Source organism: Mauremys mutica, unplaced genomic scaffold, assembly GCF_020497125.1.
Source record: "Mauremys mutica isolate MM-2020 ecotype Southern unplaced genomic scaffold, ASM2049712v1 Super-Scaffold_100270, whole genome shotgun sequence".
NCBI lineage: Eukaryota > Metazoa > Chordata > Testudines > Geoemydidae > Mauremys > Mauremys mutica.
In genome coordinates, this window is record NW_025423299.1 from 459,153 (window position 1) to 474,088 (window position 14,936).

At 56.8% G+C, this 14,936-nt stretch overlaps 3 non-coding genes across 3 annotated transcripts; 2 read left to right on the top strand and 1 right to left on the bottom strand.

Moving 5' to 3' along the window:
- Positions 1–4,485: 4,485 nt before the first annotated feature.
- On the top strand, positions 4,486–4,557 carry TRNAD-GUC. Its single transcript has one exon. It is a non-coding gene; the product is annotated as a tRNA-Asp (tRNA).
- A 1,161-nt stretch (positions 4,558–5,718) lies between these two features.
- Positions 5,719–5,790, top strand: TRNAD-GUC. Its single transcript has one exon. It is a non-coding gene; the product is annotated as a tRNA-Asp (tRNA).
- Positions 5,791–13,289: 7,499 nt separating this feature from the next.
- On the bottom strand, positions 13,290–13,363 carry TRNAI-AAU. Its single transcript has one exon. It is a non-coding gene; the product is annotated as a tRNA-Ile (tRNA).
- Positions 13,364–14,936: the final 1,573 nt, after the last annotated feature.

Consider the following 14,936-nt stretch of genomic DNA (forward strand, 5'->3'; position numbering starts at 1 on the left):
ACAATGAGCTGAATAGAGAATTGTGATTTTCAGGACTTTGAAGGACAAATCCTGCTTCATCGAGGTCCTTTGCCATTCCCAGACCACAGGTGGTTTTAAAAATGGGGTTTGATTAAACTTCTTAAATGTGGTAAACACCACAGCTTGCACACCCACCGATATAGCTTCTCCCACTGACATAGCTGCCACCTCTTGGGAAGTGGATTAACTGCACCCACAGAAAACTCTCTCCCATCAACATAGAGCAGTGGTTCTCAAACTGTGAGTCAGGACCCCAAAGTGAGATGTGACCCTGTTTTAATGGGGTCACCAGGGCTGGCATTAGACTTGTTGGTGCCTGAGGCTGAAGCCAAAAGTCTGAGCCCCACCACCCAGGTCTGAATCCCTCAAGCTCTGGATTTGCCCTCCCCTAACTGGGGCAGGGCTCAGGCTTTGTCTCCCCTGCCTCTGCTCAGTGTGGAGGGGCTTGGTGCTTGATCCCTCTTTCCAGGGCCATGTAGTGAGTTTTTTTTTGGCAGAAGGGGGTTGCAGTGAAAAGAAGTTTGAGAAACCCTGGCATAGAGCCTCTGAATATATCTAGACTTGGCTCCCTGTGGCAGATCAGACACTGAAAGTGCAGCCATGGAGACACCACACACCAGCCTTGCCTAGCAGGCAAGAATCAAACCTCCACAGAAAAATGTCTGTTATTGTTTAACCCATCTCCCTAAGCCCTCAGCCACCACCACTTAACAAAGGGGCTTTTCTACACGATGGTTCTGGTCTCACTGAAGGGTCATTTCCAATTGTTTGCTCAGACCAGCATTAGGGGAAATGGTGCCCTGGGCAAACCTTGTACTTTGGCCCTTCCCCATCGCCCCTGGACGATCCCCACTCCCCCTTTACCGCTAGCTTCTGCACTCCCAGCCCTTGCACCTCCTTCACCCCTAACTCCTGCCCCCTCCTGTGCCCCCTTTGCCCTTAACTCCCTGAGCCACCAGCCATTGCCCCTCTCCTGCAGCCCCTTCACATGGCTCCAGTGCTGGGGGCCCCACGCTTGTTCTCCCTTTCCCTGGGCTTTGGCATCACTAGCCCCTGCTTATCGAATAGGGTTCAGTAGTTCCCAAAATGTGGGGCATGACTCCTAGGGGGACACAGAGGAACATGCATGGGGGCACCTCAGGGCCTGAGCCAGCCCCTATGGAGGGAGCAGCACTCAGCCCCACTCTGCCCCAGCTCTTCCCCAACCCCACCCTCAGCCTGGGCCCCTGGATTCCAGCTTGGCCTCGACCCCCTAACCCCTGTCTGCACCCCTCTCCCCAGCAAGCAACGGCCCCACTACCCGGCCCTGGTTCTTGACTGCGGACTAGGGGGATTAGGGATAGAGGAGGGTGGGGTTACCAAGGTGCATTGTGGGAAGGTGGGATTTAGAGAGCCCAGAGTGGATGGGTGGGGGTGGGTTGGAGGACCCTACAGTGGCTGAAAAGGGGAACCCGGCAGGTTGGGGGGCAGCAGAGATTGGAGCTGAGGAACCTCACACCCTGGGGATGGACTCGGCCAGTGGGGGGATGGGAAAGTGGGGCCCAGCCATGGGGAAATGGGCTGGAGGCAATTAGGGGTGGGACGCTGAGGGGGAGGAGGATGGTGGAGTGGTGAGGAGGGGGAGGAGGAGGTCGGGGCAATAAAGGTAATAATTGGAGATATACCAATCTCCTAGAGCTGGAAAGGACCTTGAAAGGTCATTGAGTCCAGCCCCCTGCCTTCACTAGCAAGACCAATTTTTGCCCCAGATCCCTAAGGGGCCTTCTCAAGGATTGAACTCAGAACCTGGGGTTTAGCAGGCCAATGTTCAAACCACTGAGCTATCCCTCCCCCCAGGGAAGTGGGGGGGCAAAGGGAAAGGCCGGGCAGAGCAGACAGGGTGGGGGAGGGGACGCCGGGGGCGGGGCTGGAGGGAGGGTCACAGCGGGGGGGGACACTGCGGGGGCAGGTTGGGGCGGGGCTGAGGGGCCCCGTGGCCCCAGGCTGCCGCTTGTGGGGCTGCTCCCCGGCAGCTCAGCCCCGCCCCCCCCGCTGCTGCCCCCTAGGCCCAGCTGGGGGGGGGTGAAGCCCTTTCACTCCGCGCTGCCTCTGCCCTGCGCCCCCCCCAGCCCGGATCCCACGCGGGATTCGAATCCCAACGGCCGCAGCACGCGCCCGGGGGGGCAGGGGGCAGCGAAGCCTCCGGGCGAGGGAACCGGGGCCTCCCCCCACGCGCCGAGTCTCTGTCCCGCGCTCTCTCCGCCAATCAGGGAGCGGGGAGGGGCGCGGCGAAGTGACGAGTTACGGCCCCTCCTCCAATAGAGGCCGCGTGTGAGAGAGAGAGAGAGAGAACTACGCTTCCCAGTGTGCACCGGGAGGGGGCGCGTTGCCTGAGCAACCGTCGCGTCACTTCTGCTCTGAGACGAGCCAGGAACTACAACTCCCAGCCTGCCCCGGGGCGCCTCCGTCCTCTCCAGCCCAGGTGAGGGCGGGTCCCTGGGTCAACTTGACACCCCCCCCAACGCAACTCCTCATCCCCGCCCCCCAGAGAGCCCCGGCCCCACCCCTCTCCTGCTCGTGACGAGAACTCGCGTGTCCCTTGGCCTCATCTCTCCCCACTCGGGGACGGGGGGGGGGAGCTGTTGGATGGAGCCATATGGAAATACGGGGGAGGGGCAGGGCTGGGAGCCAGGACTCCTGGGTTCTCCCCCAGCTCTGGGAGGGGAGGGGGCGAGGGGGGCAGAGTGGGGGAGGGGCTGGGGTGCCTGCTGCCCTCGCAGCGACCAGCAGAGCCCCCTGCAGCTTGTCCCCCCCAACCACGCGCTGGGTGTGCTGGTGCCTGGAGCCACCCCCAGTTCCAGCCCCTCTGCCCATTCAGCTCCCCCAGCCTGACACACACACACAGCCCCTGCACCCGCCCCACTCCAGGGCTCCTCAGCCCAGAGGGGAGCCCCCCGGCTGAGTGGGGAATCAGAGACCGCCCCCCGAAATTACCCTGGGACCAACATGATCTGCCCATGACAAAGTGTTGATCCTCGCTCCCCCCAGCCCCACTCTTGACACCCACAAACCCCATCCCCATTCTGTGCACACACCTTGGGTCACTGCGACACTGAATACTTCAATTGGATGGGGGGCCCAGCACCATGGCTATTCCCTGCCCCCCAGGGCTCACGGGGCCGATTGGGGGCACAGGGGGCATGATCCAGTGCCAGCCAAGGGTGGATCAGAGGTGGGGATGGGGCTGTGGTTTCTGCACCACCCGGTTTCTGGCACAGGCTCCTTCGAGGATTTGCATTTCTTGATAGTTTTCACCAGTGATGAGCTGCCAAAATGCTAACAACCGGTTCCCTCCTCCTCCTCCTCACCCCATGAGGGGTCATGCCCCCCACCGGGACTTCTGCCCCATCCAACCCCCGCCATGTTCCTTGACAGCCCCCACCCCAGGACCCATGCCCTATCCACCCCCTTCCCTGTCCCGACTGCCCCTTGCCACCCCATCCAACTCCTTCTCTGATTCCTGATGGCACCCTGGGACCCCTACCCCATCCAACCACCCCTTCTCTCTGTCCCCTGACTGTCCCTGGAATCCCTACCCCTAACTGCCCCCCCACTGCCCCATCCAACCCCTACTCCTTTCTGACTGCCTCCCCCCCGACCCTTGCCCCGTTCAATCCCCCTGTTCCCTGCCCGCTGACCGCTCCGACACTAATCTATTCCCCCCCGCAACTCCCCTGCCCTCTATCCAACACACCCTCCCTGTTCCCTTACCGTCCTACCTGGACCCGGGGCCAGCCCCGGGGGCCGGGCAGGCAGGAGTCGCGCCGCCCGGCTGGACCCGGACCCGGGGGGCCGGGCAGGCAGGAGCCGCCCCCCCCCAGCTGGACCCAGCACCGGACAGGCAGAAGCCGCCCACCCCCCCCACTGGACCCGGCCCCGGGCAGGCATAAGCCGCCCACCCCCCCCCACTGGACCCGGACCCGGGGGCCGGACAGGCAGGAGCCGCACCCACCCCCCGGCTGGACCCGGGGCTGGGCAGGCAGGAGCCGCGCCCCCCCCCCGCGGCTGGACCCGGGGCCGAGCAGGCAGGAGCCGCACCCCCGGCCCGCTGGACCCGGGCCGGGCAGGCAGGATTACATGATAATCAGTAAGAACAGAAGGCACAGATATCATTACAAGTAAAACAAACAAAACAAGCTTTCTAGTGACTAAAACTTAACTTCATAGAGTTACAATCTTTATCTAAGCAGGCAAGGTCCCAGGCGGGTGTTGTGTGAGGAGCTGTGTAGGCCCGAAAAGGCGTGGTGCTGGGCAAGGGCAGGTGAGGAGGGCCAGGGCTTTTCCCAGGGCTGTTGTTGCGGCCAAAGCCTTTGGGAAGCAGAAGAGGGCCAGGGGTGTTGTTGCCTGCTGGGGCCCATGCGACGGTGTAGGTGTACGCTGACCATAGCTGGTCTGTGGGAGCTGGGGCCACTCACCATGCCCCTTTCCTCTTTAGTATAGTGGTGAGTATCCCCGCCTGTCATGCGGGAGACCGGGGTTCGATTCCCTGATGGGGAGGGTGACCCCTTTTGAAGGGGGGACAAAGAAATCCCTGGCCTGCCCGCCACATGCCTTGCATTCTCCTTCGACGGCCACTTCCCTTCGCACCCCACAGTGATGACTTTCACCTCCAGAGAGACAGTTACCTCGCAAGGACACGCTCGCCCTAGCCAAAGCCTCCCCCGGGGCCTGCACGTGGGGGCACGTTTCAGAGCGGCAAAGGGAAATAGGCTGGCCAGGGCCATGAGGACAATGGCACAGACAAACGGGGAGGGACTTGGTCCAGGGGTGGAGGAAGACAGAAAAAGGGACAGGCATGGGATTGGCTTCCTGTCTTTTTTCCTTTGCTCAGCATTTGACCTGTGACTGTAATGGGGAGACTTGAGAAAGACCTGTGGCCGCCGGCGAGGTAGGTGGCCGCCCCGAGAGCACAGAGCTGAGCATTTTCCACTGAGCTGCTGCCTATGCCCCCAGCGCCTGGCCGTGATCGTATAGTGGTTAGTACTCTGCACCGTGGCCGCAGCAACCTCAGTTCGAATCCGGGTCACGGCATTGCTTTTTGGTGGGGAGGGGCTATCCTGCAGCACGCCTCGTGGCTCAGTCTGATGGCGTCCGTTTGCAAAGAGAGCCGTCGGCCGGACCTTAGTTTCTGCTTGGTAAAGGCAAGTCAGTGGGGTCCCTCGGTCAGAAAAAGAGTCCCAGGACTTCTTGCTGGGCGCCAGGGTCCAAAAGCAGCGCATTCCCTCCTGGAAAGGGCTGTGTTTGGAATGTCCGTCCAGTGCGCGTTGAAGGGAAGGATCTGCGTGCCAGGGAAGCTGCGTCCCTCCAGAGGCGCTTGAGAAGCCAAAGGGGCCGTGGATGAGTTTGTGATGAGGTGAGTGCGAAGTGTGGAAGGGGGAGGGTGTCAAGAGGAGGTTTTGAGAGGAAAAAAGGTGCTGCTGAGCTGGTAGGGGAGGGCAAGGTCCCAGGCGGGTGTTGTGTGAGGAGCTGTGTAGGCCCGGAAAGGCGTCCTGCTGGGCAAGGGCAGGTGAGGAGGGCCAGGGCTGTTGCTGCGGCCAAAGCCTTTGGGAAGCAGAAGAGGGCCAGGGGTGTTGTTGCCTGCTGGGGCTCATGCGACGGTGTAGGTGTACGCTGACCATAGCTGGTCTGTGGGAGCTGGGGCCACTCACTGTGCCCCTTTCCTCGTTAGTATAGTGGTGAGTATCCCCGCCTGTCACGCGGGAGACTGGGGTTCGATTCCCTGATGGGGAGGGTGACCCCTTTTGAAGGGGGGACAAAGAAATCCCTGGCCTGCCCGCCACATGCCTTGCATTCTCCTTCGACGGCCACTTCCCTTCGCACTCCGCACTGATGACTTTCACCTCCAGAGAGACAGTTGCCTCGCAAGGACACGCTGGCCCTAGCCAAAGCCTCACCCTGGCCTTCCGCCCCTGGGCCCAGCTTCGGGGCCTGCACGTGGGGGTATGTTTCAGAGCGGCAAAGGGAAATAGGCTGGCCAGGGGCATGAGGACAATGGCCCAGACAAACGGGGAGGGACTTGGTCCAGGGGTGGAGGAAGACAGAAAAAGGGACAGGCATGGGATTGGCTTCCTCTATTTTTTCCTTTGCTCAGCATTTTACCTGTGACTGTAATGGGCAGACTTGAGAAATACCCGTGCCCGCTGGCGATGTAGGTGGCCGCCCTGAGAGCACAGACCTGAGCATTTTGCACTGGGCTGCTGCCTGCTCAGCCAGCGCCTGGCTGTGATCGTATAGTGGTTAGTACTCTGCGCCGTGGCTGCAGCAACCTCAGTTCGAATCCGGGTCATGGCATTAATTTTTGGTGGGGAGGGGCTATCCTGCAGCACGCCTCGTGGCTGAGTCTGATGGCATCCGTTTGCAAAGAGAGCCATCGGCCGGTCCTTAGTTTCTGCTTGGTAAAGGCAAGTCAGTGGGGTCCATCCGTCAGAAAAAGAGTCCCAGGACTTCTTGCTGGGCACCAGGGTCCAAAAGCAGCACATTCTCTCCTGGAAAGGGCTGTGTTTGGAATGTCCGTCCAGTGCGCGTTGAAGGGAAGGATCTGCGTGCCTGGGAAGCTGCGTCCCTCCAGAGGCGCTTGAGTTCAACCTGTGGAACTCCTTGCCAGAGGATGTTGTGAAGGCCAAGACTATAACAGGGTTTAAAAAAAAAAGAACTAAATAAATGAACAGAGGACAGGTCCATCAAGGGCTATTAGCCAGGGTGGGCAGGGATGGTGCCTGTAGCCTCTGTTTGCCAGAAGCTGGGAATGGGTGGCAGGGGATGGATCACTTGATGATTCCCTGCTCTGTTCATTCCCTCTGGGGCCCCTGGCACTGGCCGCTGGCAGAAGACAGGAGGATTCTGCTCTTGATGGACTTTGCGTCTGACCCAGTCTGGCCGTTCTTATGTCTCCCTTGGCGCAGCAGTGACACCCAGTGGGCAGTCAAAGTAATGCACAGAAAGTGTTTCCCTTGGCGCAGCAGTGACACCCAGTGGCCAATCAGGGTAACACACAGAGCATGTTTCCCTTGGAGCAGCAGTGACACCTCTTGGTCATACAGAGTAATGCACAGAAGATGTTTCCCTTAATACAGCAATGACACCCAGTAGCCAGGTGGCGTAATGCACAGCGTGTGTCTGCCTTCTAGGAGCAGTGACACCCACGGACCAGTCACGGTAATGCACAGAGTGTGTTTCCCATCAATCTGGGTAATGCACAGAGGTATGAATCAAGGACAGTAGAACGGTACTTAGCAGCCCATGATTTCGGGACTCACCCGAACCTACATAAAAATCGTTAGACAAGGGACATGGGTTCCAAACAATAGCAAATTAAGAGAGATTGAAAGTCATTTTTTGAGTTTACCATGGGATTTTTTTTGAAATCTGTAAATACAGATTTTATGGTTTTCCTCTCTCTTTAATTTAAAAATAGAATTATTTATTATCCTGTTACAAATAATGTGTTATACTACACCCTTAGAATCTTTGAGGCATAAGTAGAAATTTTAGTTACACTTAAACAGGTCATCTCTGATCTCACTTAAAAGTTGAATATCGTGGGAATATACTGCTGAATGAGGACCTGGCAGAAAAGTTTTGCTGGAAGAGTTAGCAGAGCAAGATTGTTAGTCACAGATCAGTGGGTGGGTTTATGCAAATTATGGACTCTAAGACCAGGGCAGGGCAGGGTGGAGTGCATGACTTTTGCAGCACATGCACCACCTCTGCAACTAACGTTTGCTATCTCACTCCATAACACCACACACAGAGCAGCCTTTTACCTCTCAGGGCTTGGCTACACTTGAAAATTGCAGCGCTGGGAGTTACAGCGCTGGTCTTGCAGCTGTGTAGGGACAGCGCTGGTGTGTGGCCACACTGACAGCTACCAGCGCTGCAGTGTGGCCACACTTGCAGCATTTGCAGCGCTGTACTGAGAGGTGCATTGTGGGCAACTATCCCACAGAGCACCTCGTCCCATTTTGGCGCTGTGGGTTGTGGGAAGGGGACGGAAGGGTGCAGGTCATTCCACTTCCTGTCCGAACGCCCCGTGGTGCATCGCTTCACATCCCAGCATTTACAGTTTTTCCAGCCACGTTTGGCGCCATTGTGAGTCTCTTTCTGTTTTTTACTCTCTGTCTGTGAATTGCGATTTCTGTGGGAAATGGAGCCCGAGCTGCTGAGGACTGTGCTGATGAGTGTCGCCAGCACAACACGTTTGGCAGTTGAGCTATTCCTTCAGCTCCAAAGTGACAGTAAGCAGTCCGACGATGATATCGATATCGAGTCGCCTGCCGCGTGTGACACTACATTGCTTGTGGCATTCACGGAAATGCTCAGCACCATTGAACGCCGCTTTTGGGCTCGGGAAACAAGCACTGAGTGGTGGGATCACATCGTCATGGAAGTATGGGATGACGAGCAGTGGCTGCAGAACTTTTGTATGAGAAAAGCCACATTCATGGGACTGTGTGCTGAGCTCACCCCCACCCTGCAGCGCAATGACACAAGATTGAGAGCTTCCCTGATGGTGGAAAAGCGGGTGGCTATTGCAATCTGGAAGCTGGCAACTCCAGACAGCTACCGGTCGGTCGGGAACCAGTTTGGAGTGGGAAAGTCGACCGTTGGAATCGTGTTGATGCAAGTTTGCAGGGCAATTAATCGCATCCTGCTAAGAAGGACCGTGACTCTGGGGAACGTGCAGGACATTGTGGATGGCTTTGCACAAATGGGTTTCCCTAACTGTGGAGGGGCGATAGATGGGACGCATATTCCTATTCTGGCACCCCCCCCCCGAACTAGGATCAGAGTACGTTAATCAGAAGGGGTATTTCTCTATGGTTCTCCAGGCGCTTGTGGATCACCATGGGCGTTTCATTGACATTTACACAGGCTGGCCTGGAAAGGTGCATGATGCACGCATCTTTGGGAACAGTGGCCTGTTCAGGAAGATGCAGGCAGGGACTTATTTCCCAGACAGGAAGATCACAGTAAGGGACGTCGAAATGCCCATTGTGATCCTTGGAGACCCCGCTTACCCGTTACTGACTTGGCTCATGAAACCCTATACAGGGAAGCTTGACAGGAGCAAGGACCGGTTCAACTACAGGCTGAGCCGGTGCCGAATGACTGTGGAGTGTGCTTTTGGGCGTTTAAAAGCCCGCTGGCGGTCCCTGTATGGGAAGCTAGACTTGGGGGAAAGCAGCATCCCCGCGGTTATATCCGCATGCTGTACCCTCCATAATATTTGTGAAGGGAAGGGTGAAACATTCAGTCAGGCATGGACCACCGAGGTTCAAGTCCTGGAGACTGAATTTGCACAGCCAGAGAGCAGGGCTATTAGAGAGGCCCAGCACAGGGCTACAAGGATTAGGGATGCCTTGAGGGAAGAATTTGAGCCTGAAAGCCAACAGTAATGTTTGCTGCCTTGCATGGGAGTGAAGTGCAATGGTTACAGTGTTAGGATTCTATTATCCCTAACATGATTTCCAGTGACTGTTTCTTTACTGGGATAAGGTATCTTTCACTATCTGCAATAATAAAGACTGTTTTCGAAGCCAAGATTTATTTTATTGAAAAGAAAAATACTTCATTGACAGACACACAACATTTCAGGAACCTAGGGCAGGGGGGTGGGTTGGTGAACTGTACAGTCACAAGTTTGCATATGTCCTGTCTGCAGTGCTGTGCAATGGCTGCTGCACTTCAGGGTGCATATACTGCATGGTGATGGAGGTTGAGTGCAGAGGGTAAGGGTCGTAGTTCTCAGGGCTGGTTGGTGAACATACAGGAGTTGGAGGCAGCTGGTGGTGGTAAGAACCTGGATGCTGTGGAAGGGGGTTTGGAGCTAACATTGGGACAGAAAAGAATAAAATTTGGGATGGGGGGGCTGTGGGGCAGCACGGGACTGCTCTGCCTGCATGGCTACGAGTGCCTGGAGAGAGTCCGCTTGGCGCGCCAGGATGCCTAGCAGCTGGTCTGTGCTTTTCCTCTTTGCCACAGCGTTTCTCTGCCAATGTCTCTGGCGGATCCTGCTGTCCCTTTCTCTCCACTCCTGCAGCTGTTTACTCTCTCAAGCAGAGTGATCAATAACTGTTTTCAGCATGTCTTCCCTGGTTTTTTGAGGCTTTTTCCTCAGATTCTGTAGTCTCTGTGCTGTGGTAGATCTGGGCAGTCCAGCAGTCAAGGTCACTTCTTGAAGGCAAAAATGGCAACATTTAACATGGTAGCATTGTTAATTATCTCATCCAAACAGTAATTCCCACACACTGAAGGAGTTTTCAGTGTTCACTTTAGCATTCTTTTCCCATACCAAATAAGACCACACATAACACAACAGGAGACAGGAAATGGTGAGTAAGGGGTATTGAGATTGCTTCAGGGCTGTGCAGGGGTTTCTGTGCGTTGGGGACAGCAAACAGCTGCATGGGGGATCTGCACTAAACAGTCTCCCAACATTTTCCACAGGAGTTACTCCTGGAAGATATCTCCCTGCTGCGGGTCACTAGGGAAGAGCGGGAAGGTCTTCTACAGCAATGCGGATTCGGCCCTGGCCCCTATGCAGCTTGCCTGTGTGCAGCAATGGTCCCCCCACCCCTCGCGGCACAGTGGCGCGGACGCGTTAGCCTGACTGGGACAAGGACCACAGTGGCTCTCCCTATAAACCTGCGCAGGCACATTGCCCACGCTTTGGCTGAAACTTTTGAGGAGATTACTGCAGCCAATTACCGAGACGTGATAGACTACATCAATGGGCTATTCCACATCTAGGCATGCATGTATGCAGCCCTAACCCCCCCTCCTCTCCCGAAACATTTCTACCCTGAAAATAAAAGACGCTTACCGGTAACTCGCTCCTCTGTTTGTCCTTCAGCAACTGCTGGCTGCTGCGATTGGCTTCCTTCCTCCTGGCTTGAGAAGAGCTCCTGGCTGCATGCCTCCTGGGACTCTGGGGTGTCTTCCCCTATCCCAGTAGCTTCACTCACGGTTTCCACCACCACCACCCCGCCTCCTCCTCCTCCTGCTGCTCCTGTCCCCCACCCTGCTCAGAAGTGTCCATCGTGGTCCTCGGATTGGCAGTGGGGTCACCCCCAAGTATCGCGTCCATCTCCCTGTAAAAACGGCAGGTCGTGGGGGCAGCGCCGGATCGGCGGTTCCCCTCGCGGGCTTTGTAATAGGCACTCCGCAGCTCCTTTACTTTAACCCTGCATTGCAGCGCATCCCGATCATGGCCCCTATCCAGCATGGACCTTGATACCTGCTCAAAATTATCATAATTCCTACAGTTGGAGCGCAGCTGGGACTGCACAGCTTCCTCCCCCCAAACACTAATGAGGTCCAGCAACTCGCCATTGCTCCATGCTGGGGCTCGTTTGCCGCGTGGAGGCATGGTCACCTGGAAAGATTAACTGATTGCACTCCACACCTGGCTGCAGCAAACAGGAAGGGGATTTTTAAAATTCCCGGGGCACTTAAAGGGCAGGTCACCTGAGGCCAGAGCAGAAGAGTGCAAACTGATGAGCAGAGTGGCTGAACAGGAATTCTGGGATATCTCCTTATTCCCTGGAGGCCAATTAAAGCACTGGTGTGTGTCCACACCTGATGAGCAGCACTGGATCACCAGCGCTGCATTCCTTATACCCCAACAGGTGCACAGCCAGCACTGCAGCCAGGGAATTACAGCGCTGGATGTGCCTTGCAAGTGTGGACAAAGAATAATTGCAGCGCTGGAAAAGCCTCCACCAACACTGCAACTTGCAAGTGTAGCCAAGCCCTCAGAAACAAAATACACCATGAAAAAGATCTAATGGCATAAGCTTAGGGTAAACAATTGCAACACTAACAACAATTTGAAGAACTTCAAAACCACCTCTGTAGTTCCACACCAGCAAGAATATCAACAACCCCAGCTCATACAAGAAACCAATAAACAACCAATCCAAACTCCCACTATGTTTTGACATTAGGAACCCATACCCCTTAATAGTGAGTACTTTTCAGGCCAGGGTGACGCTCTCAGGCCTCAAATGCCAGGTACAATTTCTCTGTCCTTGATCCAAAATCAACAGGAAAATACACTGGATTACTCCTGGCCTAATAACAAAGAGACTGGGCATCGCACAGCAGCTGAAATGGCCATTTGGAAAAGCACTCCCATCATGCAATCCGGGGTGGGTGTAACCATGAAAATGACATCAGCCCCAAAAGGCCTTGACAACTGATCACCAACAGGTGGCAGGGTAGACTTCATACTGACCCTGCTTCAAATAGATTGTGGCAATTAGTGTTTGTCAATAGTACAGACACCATGGGCAGGACTCCAGACTCTGATTGGCGGGTCCTGGACCCAGTGTTAGGACCGTTTGGGTGTTTCAGTGTGTGTGTTTTCCCATTTGGAGGCATTTGGAAGTTTGGAAGGGGAGCTGAAAGAGGAGTCTTTTTCACAAGCAAGTTGGCTTTCCGCACAGGTAGGGCCCTTGGCCGTAAAGCTTAGCTCCGTCAGTGCGTCTGCATGGGGTTCCTCCAGTGCCTCAAGAGCCCGTGCTAAACTCTCGGTGTGGGCATTTGGCTTGCGCCAGTCAGAGTGCGGTGCCTGCGTCTTCCCAGGGCCGGGTCCCGTGAGGCGCGCATAACTTGGGAGGAAAGGGGTAGAAGAGAAAGCAAGTGAAGCTGACTTTGAGTGGTGGTGCCCCTGGGCGGAGTGGTCCTCCTGCTCCTTCCTGTCGGAGGGGTGGGCTTGGGGGGTCTGGCTGTGGGCGGTGGGAGGATGGTGTCCAGGGAAGTCCCAAAGGTCACCCTGCGCCGGCGGAGTGTGAAGCCTCTCCCCTAGGTTGGGGTGCCGAGTATTAAGCCTTCTTCTGTGGCTTGGGCTGGGGAGCGTGATCTGGTGTCGGGTACATTTGGGTGGAGCTGGTGGCCGGCAAGAATTCGGGCCATCAGGTCAACCCTCTGTGGACAATGGGGGCGAGCCGGCAGGCCTGCGATTTTGGCTTCGCGGGCGGGCAGCTCAAGCCTGGCCTCCTATGAGCCTGGAAGGCAGCCGGCCGGGCTCACCCGTCTCCAAGTTCCTTTCAGGCAGCAGGTGGAGCGAGGAGCCCAGGGAGGGGAGCCCAAGGAGGTGTCAGGAGCTTGGTCCTGCCCGGCGCCTGCGCCCAGCAGGGCTCTTGCCCACTCCCGGGCCACCTGGTTTTGGCCTCTGCCACCCCTAGCAGTCAGCCAAAAGAGCAGAAGCCAACCTCTCCCTCCCGGCGTGGCCAGCATGGGGCTTGAACCCATGACCTTGGTGTTATTAGCACCACGCTCTAACCAACTGAGCTAGCTGGCCAACGGCAAGCCCTCCCTTGCCTGACCCTTTTGGAAAGAGTCACTGGCTGGCGCGGGGAACAATGTGGCCTCCGTTATCGAATGGATGGATCGAGACACCACCTGTCAAGGTAGGGGAATTAGCTCAAGTGGTAGAGCGCTCGCTTTGCATGCGAGAGGCAGCGGGATCAATGCCCACATTTTCCAGCGGCAAGGCAGCCCCAGGACCTTCTCTTGCCCTTCTTTTAGAAGCCATGGACAGTCAGCCAGCTCAGCTCCTCCAGTGGCCTCCATCCCTCTCCCCGCTTGGCCTCCCAAAAAGCCAGCCCTTGCGGAGCACAAAGCTCTTCCTCCCCGGCCCGTCTCCCCCTTGCGCTGACTGGGAGGCTGGAGACAGCTGGGGGAAGTTAGCTCAAATGGAAGAGCATGGGAGAAGTAGTCAGACCCAGACACACATTCTCCAGCCTGCTCTGCTCTGCTTTGCTCTGCTGGGCTGGGCTCTAGTGGGGGACCTGCACCTTTTGTTCTGAGCTCTCACTGGAGCACAATCCCTTTCCTCCTCCCTCCCTGCTAGTCTACGCCAAGCTCATTGGCCGGGAGGGAGAGCCACTCAAATACAGAATTACTCACATCCCAGGGGTCCATGAAGGGAATGAGGAGATGGGCGGGGTGGCACGCGATACCAGCTCAGCTGAGACCGTGAGACCTCGCAGCCTCCTGATCTCAGGCAGCATGGCAGCCGTGGAGCAGAGCAGAGCACGCAGACAGCTTGGAGAAAGCCAAAGCGGGGAAGGGCTGCGTTGGTCTGGAAGAGGGAGTCGGTGGCTGTCTATCCTGGCGGAGGCAGGGTCGTTTTGCTGTATGCTGGGCCGGGGGCCAGGGAGTCTGCTAGAGTTGCTGAGCTGGGCCTGCTCCTGGCTTTGCTTGGGTTAGAGGAAAGTGGTGAAGATAGGAACGGCCCTCCTGGGTGAGACCGATGGTCCAGCTAGGCCACTATCCCGTCTTCTGACAGTAACCGATGCCAGGCGCTTCAGAGGCAATGGCCAGAGCAGGCAATCGTCAAGTGATCTATCCCTGCGTTGTCTTCTGAAGTTTGGTGCTTGTTTCTGGGGCTAACTCTCAGCCCAGACACACTCCAGGGAGGGAGCGTTGGTGTTTGTGTCGAGGAGCGTGGCTGGGACTCGGACCCCCTTCCCCAGCTCTGGGTAGTGCCCCGCCCCCATTTCAGGCTGTGTTCTGCTTAAGGCCACAGAGCCCTTGCCTTTTTTTGCCCGGTGCCTGAGAGTCAGGCCAGCTGCGGGGAATTAGCTCAAGCGGCAGAGCGCTCGCTTTGCATGCGAGAGGTAGTGGGGGGCGATGCCCGCATTCTCCGAGCCTAAGGGCTCCTGATGAGCGTGGTGGACGGGAGAGTCGGCCATCTGACTTTTGGCCTTGCTGCCCGTAGCGGTCAGGCCGAAAAATCAAAAGCCATCCTCCCCAGGCCCACAGCCACCCAGGGGCTCCTCTGCACCATCTTGCCTGAGCGGGTGGAAGTGGAGCCTGGAACTGAGCTGATGAGCTGAGGGTTATTTGCACTGTGTGCTTCACATGGACGT